Here is a 12,753-nt window from a genome sequence, read left to right as displayed (position 1 = left end):
AGTGTGCAAGACCTAGTACCAACTGTGAGAAGGCTTAAAGAAACAGCCTTCTTTCAAGCTTTTTGGAAGAGCAGTTTGACAAAAGCTCAAAGTACTATTGGTTGTAGGACTTCTCCCTCAATTCTATGTCACACCATAATAATCTTCATTATGATGACATGTTCCTTATGTTTTGGAAAATCATTCCCATGTGTGTATTATCTCATTTAGTCAACCTAACAATCCTAAAATGGACTGTGTGTCTATTATTATTATTTTCTTTTTGTTTTATATTACTATAACTATGTTATAGTTTAGAAGTATTGTTCTGAAAGCTTCGTGGGTAAAACACAAATCTCCAGACCTACCTCTGATTCACTAGGTTTAGGCAAATTGCCCTTTAAAAATCCTCATTTGTGGACACCTGGGTGGTCTGACCAGTTAAGCATTTGCCTTCAGCTCAGGTCATGATCCTGGAGTCTAGGGGTCGAGCCCTGCATTGGGCTCCCTGCTCAGCAGGTAGTCTGCTTCTCCCTCTCCCTCCTCCTGCCCACACCCCTCTCCAATAAATAAATAAATAAATATATATATATATTTTTTTTAAAAAGTCCTCATTGTATGTCTCCCGAGGATATTTTATGGATGTCTCAAAATCAAAAGTGAGTTTTGAGTTTGTGGAGGTGCCCCTCAGAATGGCCATATTAGCTATTCAAAGGAAATTTGGGAGAGAGTTCATGTAAGAACCATATGCTTTGAAATATTATTTTAGTTTAAAAAGTCTGTCTATAGGGAAGTAAGTTCACTGAATAATACATCTTGGAAATCACTCCATATGAGTTCATAGGTATTGTTTTTATTCATTTTTTATTGATCCAGGATTTCTGGGAGGATGGCAGAGTAGGAAGATCATAAACTCATCTCATCCCTTGGACACACCTAGACAACAACCACATCAGTGCACCCAACTCAGAAAATGACATGAAGACTGGCGACACAGACCCTCCACAGTTAATCACAGAGAAGAGGCCACATCAAAAGGATGAGAAGGGTGGAGACATGGTCAGGAACTGAATTCCTAGGGAGACTAATCACAAATGTGGGGAACCCCACAATCACAGGGAGGGGACAAAAGCAGACCCACACCCAGCACCTCAGGCACTGGGGACCTGCACCAGAAGACAAAGTCTTCAAAACATTTGGCGTTGAACACCAGTGGGCGTTAACTTTACAAGTTTTTATAACCAGTGGGCCTTACCACCAGGAACTTTAGAAATCAGTGCACAGGAGAACAGCCTGGGAGAGAGGGAGGATGGTAGAAAACAGTCCCCCCCACCCCCCTTAAAGATTCAGTGTAACAAACAACCTCCCAGGAACTACACAGAGACAGCAATTTGAAAGGTCCTGGGGTATAAGGAAGGAGATTTATTTACTAAACTCAGAACAAATCCTGGAGGGAAGGGGATCTTTAGGAAAATTCTCCAAGAACAGAAGAGCTGGTGGGTACCATTCCTCCCTACCCCTGCCCCCAGCTTAGATACATGGCTACCCGCAACAACCAGCACAAATACCCTCCATCATCTTTTATAGCTCTGTAGTATTCTGTTGTAGGTGTGTACCATAGTTTTCTAATATGTTGGGGCATTACAGTGTCCAATATTTCACAATTTCCAATGATGCTACAATAAATAATCTTGAAAATATGTATCTTCTTATTACTGTATTTGCAGGTTAAGTTCACAGAAGTGCAATTGTTGAGTTGAAGGGTAAATGCATATGTACTTTTGTTAAATATTGCTAAATTCTCTCAAAGAGAGAATGTACATTTTTCCATTTCTACCAGAAGTACATGTGAGTGCCTGTTTTTCCCCACCTTTTCCAGTATAATGCATTGTTAAGCCTTCAAGTTTGTCTGCTTTGTCAGTTTGATGAGATAGGTGTGATCTCTTGTATTTCTGTTATTATGAGTGAAAATGAACATCATTCCATAGGCTATTTTTAATCATTTTGTGAATTATATACTCAAACCTTTGCCCATTTTTCTATAGGAGTTTGGTGGGGTTTTTCATCAATTAGAAAGTTTTTTATGTTAGATCTTTTAAAGTGATACATTTTGCAATTTTTTCCTACCAGATTTTTGTCTTTTGACTTTGTCTGTGTTGCTTATGCCATGCAAATTATTTTAATTTGTAAGAGGTCAAATTTTTTTCTTTTTTTTTTAGTATCTGACTTTCAAAGTCATGATTGGGAAACATTTTCCTACTCCCAGGTTATAGAGGAGAGCACCTTCAGTAATCATCCTTGAATGCTTTCATTTTATACATTTAGGTCCTTTTGTTATTAGGTGCATATTTCACAAGGGTAACAGGTTTAAAAATTAGCATGCAACAATCATTAAGCATTTAATACACAAATCATAACCAGCTAGAAAATATTACAGTTGTCTTTGTTGGTGTGAGGTTGTATGTGGAGATTTGAAATCAGATGGCCACCATTGTCTTGAAGTTGGAGATCTGGTGCATTTTAATGGAACTTGAAATTTTTTAAGTGGATAATATGTTTTTTGTGGTGTAGTGCTGAGACTGATATGGAAAAACTAACGTAATGTCTCTGTAGTAAAAACATAAATGGAAACTCACTCTGGAGAGTTAAGCACAGATGCAGATGTGGTTCATATTAGCAACAATTTTATCTTCTGGGCTGATAAAAAGATCTCACCTTACTAAGAGGGTAGGCAGAAGAAATCTTTCAATTAGCTGAAGGTAGTTTCCCAATTTATGTTACTCTGAAGTAATAATACATTAAATTATTTTTTGGAAAAAGAAAATTGTCATCCATGTTCCTGCCAGTTTCTTCTTCTTTGAGGTGTGTGGACTATGTGATCATTTAGTTTTTGTATACACACATAAGTTCACATAGTTGAAGGGTAGTGTCTGCTCAATTTTGTGTTCAGCATTTGTATCAGTTGACATCGAATTCCAAACATTTTCAGTATTTGGACAGTTTTCATAATTGTTTTTGTCAATAGTTGCTTAAAATTCCATTGGATTGTTTCAGCCTATTTTACTTCACCCTCCCTTTATCCTTGCAATAGCATTTTTGTGTCCTGCCTGTTTCCACTTTGCTCATGTTTAATCCGTTTTCCAGGTATTGAGGAGTCTTTTAGAAATATTATCGGTTCTCCATATTCCACTGGTTGATATTCTTTCATGTATTTTCCTCACACTTTGAATAAAATTCAGACTCTCTAACAAGACCTACAGAGCCATGGAATTTGGTTCCCACGTGCTTTTCTGATTTCTCCCCGTATTTTCTTCATTCTGCCACAAGACCTCTAGGAGTTTCTCAGAAATACCAATCATTTTCTTGCCTCAGATCCCATTTCACGCTGTTCTGTCTCTTTGTAGCAGTCTTCTTCCCAAATCTTCACCTTCAGACCTCTCCAGAAAGGTCACTTCTTCAGATTCCGTCCTTGACTTCCTCCTGTCACTCTCAGTTAAAATGCTATATTTACCATGCCTTCCAGATAATTCTGTTCTATATTAAAATCTGAGAGCCATTTGTCTAGGAAATCGCTGTCCAATAAAAACATAACATGAACCACATATGTAACTGAGAGTTTTCTGTAGTCATGTTAAGAGTAAAATGAAAGAGGTGAAGTTAATTTAAAGACATATTTTATTTACCTTGCTCAATCCAAAATATTATTAAAATATGTCATCAATGCATGGTACTACTGCTCAACTAATTATTAGTTATAATATTAATGGAATATTTTACATTATCTCTTATGAAACCTTTAAAATCCTGTGTATATTTTATCCTCAACAATTTGTTTCAATTTGCATAGTAAATTTCTATCAGAAAATCTGATATTTAGGTAGATTTCTATCAGAAAATCTGGATTTTGGCTTCATAAAATTTACAGTTGAAAAAGTAGATATTACACAGCTGTTCCAAATGTACTTAAAAGTTTTCCAATAACTAAATGAAGCAGCTGTTTTAAAATACTAATTGGGGCGCCTGGGTGGCTCAGTGGGTTAAAGACTCTGCCTTTGGCTCCGGTCATGATCCTTGGGTCCTGGGATCAATTGAGCCCTATATCGGGCTCTCTTCTCAGCAGGGAGGCTGTTTCCCTTCCTCTCTCTCTGCCTGCCTCTCTGCCTACCTGTGATCTCTGTCTGTCAAATAAATAAATATAAATCCTTAAAAAATAAAATAAAATACTAATTTAAATTAATTTTAAAATTTACTATTAGTTCTATGAGCCACACTGTGAGAGCCCAATAAATACACCTGGCTATTAGCTACCATATTGAATGGTACAAATCTAGGAAATGGCAAAATTATACCATAAGGCTACTTAACTAGGGACACCACATCTTGGGCAATAAATACTATTGTGAAAATCCTAATAAGTCATCCCTCTCTGGCCTGGATGACTTTGCAAAGCCATGCCACCCTCACCAAAAAAAAAAAAAAAAAAAAAAATCATTTTAGGTCTTCATCATCATGGTACCTTCTTCTATACTTTTTATCTTATATTTTCTATCTTATCAATGTATGTGACCAGAAGGGCACACTCATATGCCTGTGCTTCTGTGCTTTAGTTGCAAGAGAGGCTGGGATATCAAGTTTTTGGCATCTTCCTTGGGGAACCAGACGACTTAAGTGAAAATTTTGAAAAACACCAGAAGGGTACTCAAAAGAGTTCTGAGCAGTCACAGACATGTTGTAAATAGCCATTGAATGTCCCCACTCCAATATAAACTCTTAAAGGTAGGAATTGAATCTATTATGTTTGTGAGCCATAGTTTGGCTCAAATAGCTGTGCAACAATTTTTTATTTAATACATGAGTTTATGATTCACACCATAGAATATGAACTAGGAAACAGAAAATATATGTTCATTTCAGAGTCCACAGAAAATCAGTTTTAATCTTGGACTGTTGTGAGGAAGACATATACTTATCTTTTGCTTTTAACCTCTGCTCCTTCCAGGATGATTTTTCTGATATCTTCCAGGGATTTCTCCGGGTGATAAATTAAAAATGGAACATGAATGATAGCAGAGCTGAAGGGTAGAGTGGCCTTGACTACACAGCGAAGGACGATTCAGCTGGTGATTTCAGGAGATATGTCAGTCAGGAAGCTTGCTTACCCACAGGCTCTTTAAAGAGAAGCTGACTTGACTACATTTCGGCTCTTGGAAAATGGCAGGAAGGTATTCTGCAGCTACCTGGTCTTTTTCGGTCATGAACTTGATAAGATTAGGGGAGGGTATCCAATCTACAAGTCAATCCCTGGACTGGCAAGCAGTTTATGGCATTCTTTGGAACAAAAAGATAAATTCAGCCCATTAGATAATTTCAAATTTGGAAATACCACAAAAATGAGGCAGATAAGGGTGGGAACTGAAGATAGAGGAGGTGATATGAGGAGGGAGCTGGCAACTCTGGTGACCATTTGCTGGCCTATGTCAATGAGGGAGGAGTTCCTACGAATGGACAGCAGCGAGGAAGTAGAGGAGTTCATTTAAATGTATGTATTTGTGCGATGGCTTTCATCTGCTTAGGCTGCTATAAAAAAAAAAAAAATACCACAGACTGGGTGGTTTATTAACAATAGACATTCATTTCTCATGGTTCTGGAGGCTGGGAAGTCCAAGATAAGAGATGATGGTAGATTCAGTGTCTGGGGAGAACACGCTTCCTAGTTGGCTGTCTTTTCACCATGTCTTCACATGGTGGAAGGGGCTGGAGAACTTTGGAGGGTCTTTTTTGTAAGAGCACTAATCTCATTCATGAAGCTTTCATACTCATGACTCAGTCATCTCCCAAAAGCCCCTCCTCCTAATGCCATTACCTTTGGAGGGTTAGGATTTTAACATATGAATACTGGGGGGACCCAAACATTCAGATCATGGCACAGATATGCACACACATATATATGCATCCACACCACATGCATATGGCGCTGACTCTTTAATTCTAGATTTCTCTTTCTGGAGCTTCCTATGGGAAACCTTTAATTATCTCCTGCAATTATCTTTTGAGTTTTGAATGAGTTGTTCTCTCTTTAGTGGGTCTTCTCCAATTTACCAGTCTAATCTTGGCCCCTGCATTCATTTCTAACACATTATGCTCTCTTATTTTCCATGCAGCATTTATCACCACCTGAGTTAATTATTTACTGGTCAGTTTGCTATTTCTTATCAGTTGCCTAGCATGAATATAAGCACCACGAGGGTAAGGCCCTGAATGTCACACACAGGGCTGTATGTGCAATGCCCCCAGTGGTCTCTGACATACTGAGGGTGGGAAACAAATATTCATTGAAAGAATGTGTGGTAAATATAAATTTATATATGATATATACTGGAAGGTTGGTAGAAAAGAAACAGTTTGTGCTGCAGAGATACTGAACGATGTAAATAATGAAACATTTGTGTGACAATCAAAGGATCCTACTGCTGAGTTCCTCAGAGCCACCTACGCATCTTCCATACCTGCTTTTTCTGGGGTCTGATTTCTTTTTCCTTATTTATGTCTTAAATAATCATACAATAATTTAGAATCAAAAGATTTTTTGTTGAGGTGTAACTGACACATAACATTATGTTAGTTTCCAGTGTATGACCTGATGATTCGATATTTGCAGACATTGCAAAATGATCACCACTGTGTCTAATGACATCCACCATCACATGTAGTTACAAAATGTTTTTTCTTGTGATGAGAACTTTTAAGATCTACTCTCTTAGCAACTTCCAAATATACAACACAGTATTATTAACTATAGTCACTGTGTTGTACAATAATATACCCCCATGACTTAGTTATTTTATAACTAGAAGTTTATCTTCTTTTGGTAGGGTGAAAAGAATGAGGATGTATCTTGCTGGAAGGTTTTCCTAGTCTTTTTTTTGTTGATTAAATCAAAGAGCAGAGGATCTTTCTTATGTTTGTCACCCTCTCTTCCTTAGCCTGGTAACAGTGCTCTAATTTTTCTCTAAATAAGTGGTTCTCCATCAGGGGACATCTTCCCCACACTACCACTCTAGGAGAAATCTAGTAACATCTGGAGACATTTTGTTTGTCATGACTAGGAGTGTGGGTTATGACTGGAGATGCTGTTAAACATTCTACAATGTGCAGGACAGTTCCCCACAACAAAGAGTTATCCAGCCCCAAATGCCAATAGCACTGAGGTTGAGAAATCCTGCTCCAGCCTATTACCCCATTCATTGTTCTTACACAGATGACATCATGTTTTCTTTGTTTCAAATCCATGGGTTTTCTGCCATTTACAATGGAAGAGTTGAAAAAGGGAAATCAAGTAAATGGTGGGTTTGTGTTCCATAAATCAGGCAGATTGATTACATGCATGCATCTACCCACTCCCAAACTTCACTAAAGAAAAAATTAAGAATTAAAAGTGTATCAGTTCATAAGGTCTAACATAATAGGAAAGAAGACATCTGTGGAAGAGATTGCTATGAATTTTGGAAGTTAGAAAGTCAGTTAAAGAAGTACCTGACTTGGCAGAGAGAAAAGACACCTCAGCTGAAGTATCTGTAAAAGGTAACCCAATTGCAAAGCTCAGAACTTGAGAAACTGAGAGCAGGAAGGAGAAGCAGGAGTGAAACAAGAAGGATTGGATGAAGAGGGTATATAAAAGAGGGTGCACTCTCAGTCTCCTTGCAACCATGAAATGCCACTTACTATGTTTCCCTTCTTTCCCTCTGCCTTCACTCCTCTGTTCCCTACTCTCATGAACACCTTATTTTTGGATTCTGGGCAATTTGAATGAGAGAGTTGCTGGAATCATTGACTCCAAGAATGACTGGGCTAATATAAGTGGAAGGGTAGACATATGAGATGGTGGTATTGAACTCAAGCCTCATGAGTTTTGGTAGACCATGGGGAGAAGTTCAAAATTCATTCTACATATGGCAGGAAGACTTTGAGAGTTTCAAGAGGAATGTTGTGGTTTGGTTCATTTTTTAAAAATGACTGCTACATGGAAAATGGGCTGTGGAGTAATGATGATATCAGCAAGGAAATAATTTTAGAGGCTATTTTTTGTGTTCCATGGTGATTTGGACCTGTATGGTGGGAGAACAGATGAGAGAAATGGATGATTCTGCTCCCATCATGGAGGCTGAAGAATAAGAAGCTGTTAATGGGATATACGTAGGGGATGAAGATAAAGGAGGAGCAAGAGATGACTCATGGATTTTTTAAACTGAATGGTGAGGCAGGTGATAGCTCCATACACTGACATGGAGAAGGCTGAGAAAGGAAAGACTTGAGGGAGGTGGAACAATTGATAAATTTTGCACATGTCGAAATGCCTATTTAGATATCCAAGTGAGATGTTGAGTAAACAATTGGGGGATCCCTCAGGATCAATACTAAAGATATGAATTCGGGAATCAGAGTATATGGATACTATTATGGGTTGAATTGTGCCCTCCAAAAAGATATGTTGAAGTCCTGACACTTAGTACCTTAGAATGTAAACTTTTTTGGAAATGTGGTCATTGCAGGTGTAGTCAAGGCAAGATGAGGTCATCCTGGAGTAGGATGGGCCCTAAATCTAATAAGACTGGTGGGCATCCTAATAGAAAGTGAAGAGCAGACACAGGGATAACAGACACATCAGGGGAATGCCACGTGATGTTAATGGAGGCAGAGATGGGAAGGATGCAGCTGCAAATTCGAGAAAGTCAAGGATTGCCAACAAACTACCAGAAGCTAGAAGAGAGAAGAATGGGTAGATTCTCCTGTTATAGGGGAGAAGGGAACTTGCCCCTGTTGACTGATGCCTTAATTTTGGATCTTTACCCTTCAGAACTGTGAGACCATAAAGTTCTGTGGGTGTAAGCCACGTAGTTTGTGATAGTCATCTAGTCTGTAGCAATGCCAGGGAACTAGGAAGTTGGTATTGAAGGGCAAGGACCTGGATGAAAACATTCAGTGACAGAATATATATGAAATATATACAAAGAATATATATAAGAACTGAGCCATGAGGTACCCTATCTGGGAGATTCTACAGTCGTCCCTCAGTTTCTGACCAGCTTCTGAACCCAACATTATCTAAGCACTTCTTCCCATATAGACAAGTTTGTGTTATACCTAGACTCTCTGGACATTTTTATCATCCTGTTCCCTGGTATTGTCCTTGTACTTCTGTCTTTTATAGTGACTCAAACCAGTGGTGCCTCACAGAGATGAGAGAAAGGAGAGAGAGAGAGAGAAAGAGAGAGAGAGAAGCTGGCAAACTTGTGAGGCACCACTTTTTATTACTGTCTTGTTCAGGGGGTTTCAAGACGTATCTAATTCACAGGTAAAAAAACAATGGAGCCAGAATATTAACAGGACTTCAAAACTTATTCTCTTTCCATCATAACTTATGCCAGTTCTGAGAGCAGGCAGCCTTTCCTACATGATGAACAAGATGATATTCTGTAATCTCCTTCTTCACATCGGATACAATCCATGTCCCATATCATAGACCTAATGATTAACCACCTTCAGTATAAAACATTCAAACTATTGAGGAGAGAATCTTGCCTTTCATTTGCTGCAGTTAGCATCTCTGCTCTAATTATCCAGCAAGCATACAAAATTTCTCATTTATATTCCCTCTGGATCATGGACAAGATATTATATACCTGAATGCAGGTTTGCTCTCTTCTCTTTCACTATGACTATGCATTTGTTATTTCTATGTCTTAATGTGACCAATAAGCAGAGATGTAGTGATATTTCTCTTTTATGAAGACAATTCAAACTCAGAAGGGTAAAGAAGTTGATCCGCTAACCACCCAGGAGTTAATTATGGAATTGAAATAAATCTGCTGCTGTAGTCTTTCTACTCCCTGGATCATATTAGAAGTTTCCATTTCAGGTTGCATTGTTTTCCCAGAACTCTATTCCCAAACCTCAACCAGCTTTACCTTCTTTCTAATTTTATTTCATCCATTCTTGTTCTGACTTCCATCTCATTCGATTCCCTAATTATAGTCCTCCTAAGAGAATTTTTTTTTCCTGCACATATCTCTTATTCTGCACTTTAGCATCTCTTTCCTCTCTGGCTCTTTTCCTCAGTATGTAAACATGACTGCAGATGTTATAAACTGAGAAACTATGTAGTCTCTTTGGTAATTTTAACTGTTGTGCATAAGTTTTTGGCAAAGCTATGTCTCTACAGATTTTGTTGCTTCTTTGAGAGATGTGTTTCTGCTTTATGAATATATTTATAATGTAGGCTGCTTGTATACTATAATTTATTCTTTGAGATTGCATGCATTCTTGCTTGAGCAGCTGTTTTCTGGAATGAGAATCTCAGATGAAGAGGACTTCAGGAAAGAGATACAGACATAATTTTCAACTTCAAAGAACTGGAAAGAAACCAGCTAAGAAAGGACATTTGTTTTTGTGTGAGAACATTTTTGTGGACCTTTGATTTCTTAGCAATAGGGTGGTCTAAGACTGACTGACCTGGATGCCGAGAAGAGGCTGCATGCAGGGCTACTGTTTTCAGTATGTTTGTCCTGGTAGGATTAGAGGAAAAGTCTAGAAGGGGTGTAAGGGGTGTGTATCAGGGTAATGCCTCTCCTTGAGTTCCTCAACCAGGAACACTACTTTCTAATTGATCAACTAGGAAAAATAGAGAACTTGTGACAAGAAGGCAAAGCTTACAGTAGGGTTAAATTTAGAGTGTTCTTTCAGTGGGGGTCTTGGGACAGAAGACACTATACTCAGAAGTCTGATGATAAAACACTGTTAGAGATGTGAGTTGGCCCTGCTCTGCTGATTGTGGCCAGCAGTTAAGAATGCTATCTGAAAGAGCAGGCATGAGTCTGGGGTCTCTGAGACCATGAATATACAGCAGATGCTGGTTATTCTCTATGTTGTAATTCTTCATTTGCAGTCCAAGAGGGCTGATCCTGGCAGAGTGGCAATCTTATGCCAAAGCAGCAGTGGCCAATCCCATGGGAAAGACAGCATCTTTAGAAAAGATCGTGGCAAGGGCATCTGGGTCGCTCAGTTAGTTGAGTGCCCAACTCATGATTTGGCTCAGGTCATGATCTCAGGGTCCTGGGAGTGACGCCTCATTGGGCTCCCCACTCATGGGGAGTCTGCTTCAGGATTTTCTCTCTCTCTTTTTCTTTCCTCAGCCCCTCCCCTGCTTATGCACGCACTCCCACTCTGTCTCTTCCTCTAAAATTAATAAATAAATCTTTTTTTAATCCTTGAAATAAAGAAGGATCATGGAAAATTCATGGATAGAATTAGAATAGTATTAAGTGTCTAGGAGGGTAGATATGGATTCAAAGTTGTGACACTTTGGGGTGTTCAGAGACACATGACCTTCAAGCCTGGTGAATACATCATTATTTTCAATAGTTCTTCATTTACCTTCCTGTCTCATAAGAAAAATGTCTTTCCTCTGACCCTGAGAATATACAATGAAGAAATGATTGCTCTTTAAATCATTGACATGTTGAACATTAAAGTGATGTCAAGAAAAGTGTATTAACTATTTTATTTGAAAAATTTCATTCAATTTTCTTCATAAAAAACTTTATATTCCTCCTTTAATTAAATATAACTTGAATAATCATCTTATTTTTTTTAAAGATTTTATTTATTTATTTGACAGAGAGAAATCACAAGTAGATGGAGAGGTAGGCAGAGAGAGAGAGAGAGAGAGGGAAGCAGGCTCCCTGCCGAGCAGAGAGCCCGATGCGGGACTCGATCCCAGGACCCTGAGATCATGACCTGAGCCGAAGGCAGCGGCTTAATCCACTGAGCCACCCAGGTGCCCCTTGAATAATCATCTTTAAGTGGAAGATCTCTGAGGGAGGATGTATGTTGCAATCCTGTGTTATATAGAAGGCTTATCCATTTCCATGGTATAATGAACATCTCATTAAGTGACCAAAGAAGTGAAAAAAGAAAAAAGGAAAAGAAAATGAGAGAGAATATAAGAGAGGGAGATGTGATTTATCTTCGGACGATATCTGGTTTGGTATACAAAATATTTTGTGATAACATACACTTAAAAAATCTTTGTGAGACTATACCTCATGTAAAGATGTAGATGGCCAACCATCTCCAATAGTGCACAAAAGCAGATGGAAATCCACTTGGGATGAATAACTACTACTGCTAATTCAGTAAAAGTTTTGTGGCTTGCTTTTTTTGTTGTGTTTTGTTTTTTAATAAGGAATATTCCCATCAAACCTATGGTGCAACATACTTTGTCAAGTCACAAGACTGGGGATAAAGCATCCTGTGTACACTGCTGATTATATTTGAGTTTTGCCACTATTCTGGGAGATGAAATCTGTTTAGATGATGTCATTCCTTGCCTTTAATTTTGTGACTATTTTGCTGAAAATTCAAGTCATCTGCCTTTTATTCACTTGGAATAAATATGCCCTAAATGATCATCTTGATTCCTGGAATAGTTACTGATCGTTATTGATTCTTAAAATGGCTGGAATTTTATTAGTCTTAAAAATCCCATATAAGTTTAACTCAATTGATGTTTTATGCAGGGATGTCTTTACCAGGTATCCATGTTTGTGGATGTGTATGCATTTTTAAACACTATCTCCACTTTCGGCCTACCTCTCCTTGCTCTCACTCAGCCAGTGAATAGGGAATTAAAACTAGTTTTAATATTACACAAAGCAAAACATAATTAAGAAAATGTGTAAAAAATTAAAAAGCTGCAATTTTTATAATGCAATTCAA

This window comes from Mustela nivalis (genome assembly GCF_964662115.1).
Source record: "Mustela nivalis genome assembly, chromosome: 1".
Lineage (NCBI taxonomy): Eukaryota > Metazoa > Chordata > Mammalia > Carnivora > Mustelidae > Mustela > Mustela nivalis.
Note: the sequence above shows the minus strand (reverse complement) of the source record.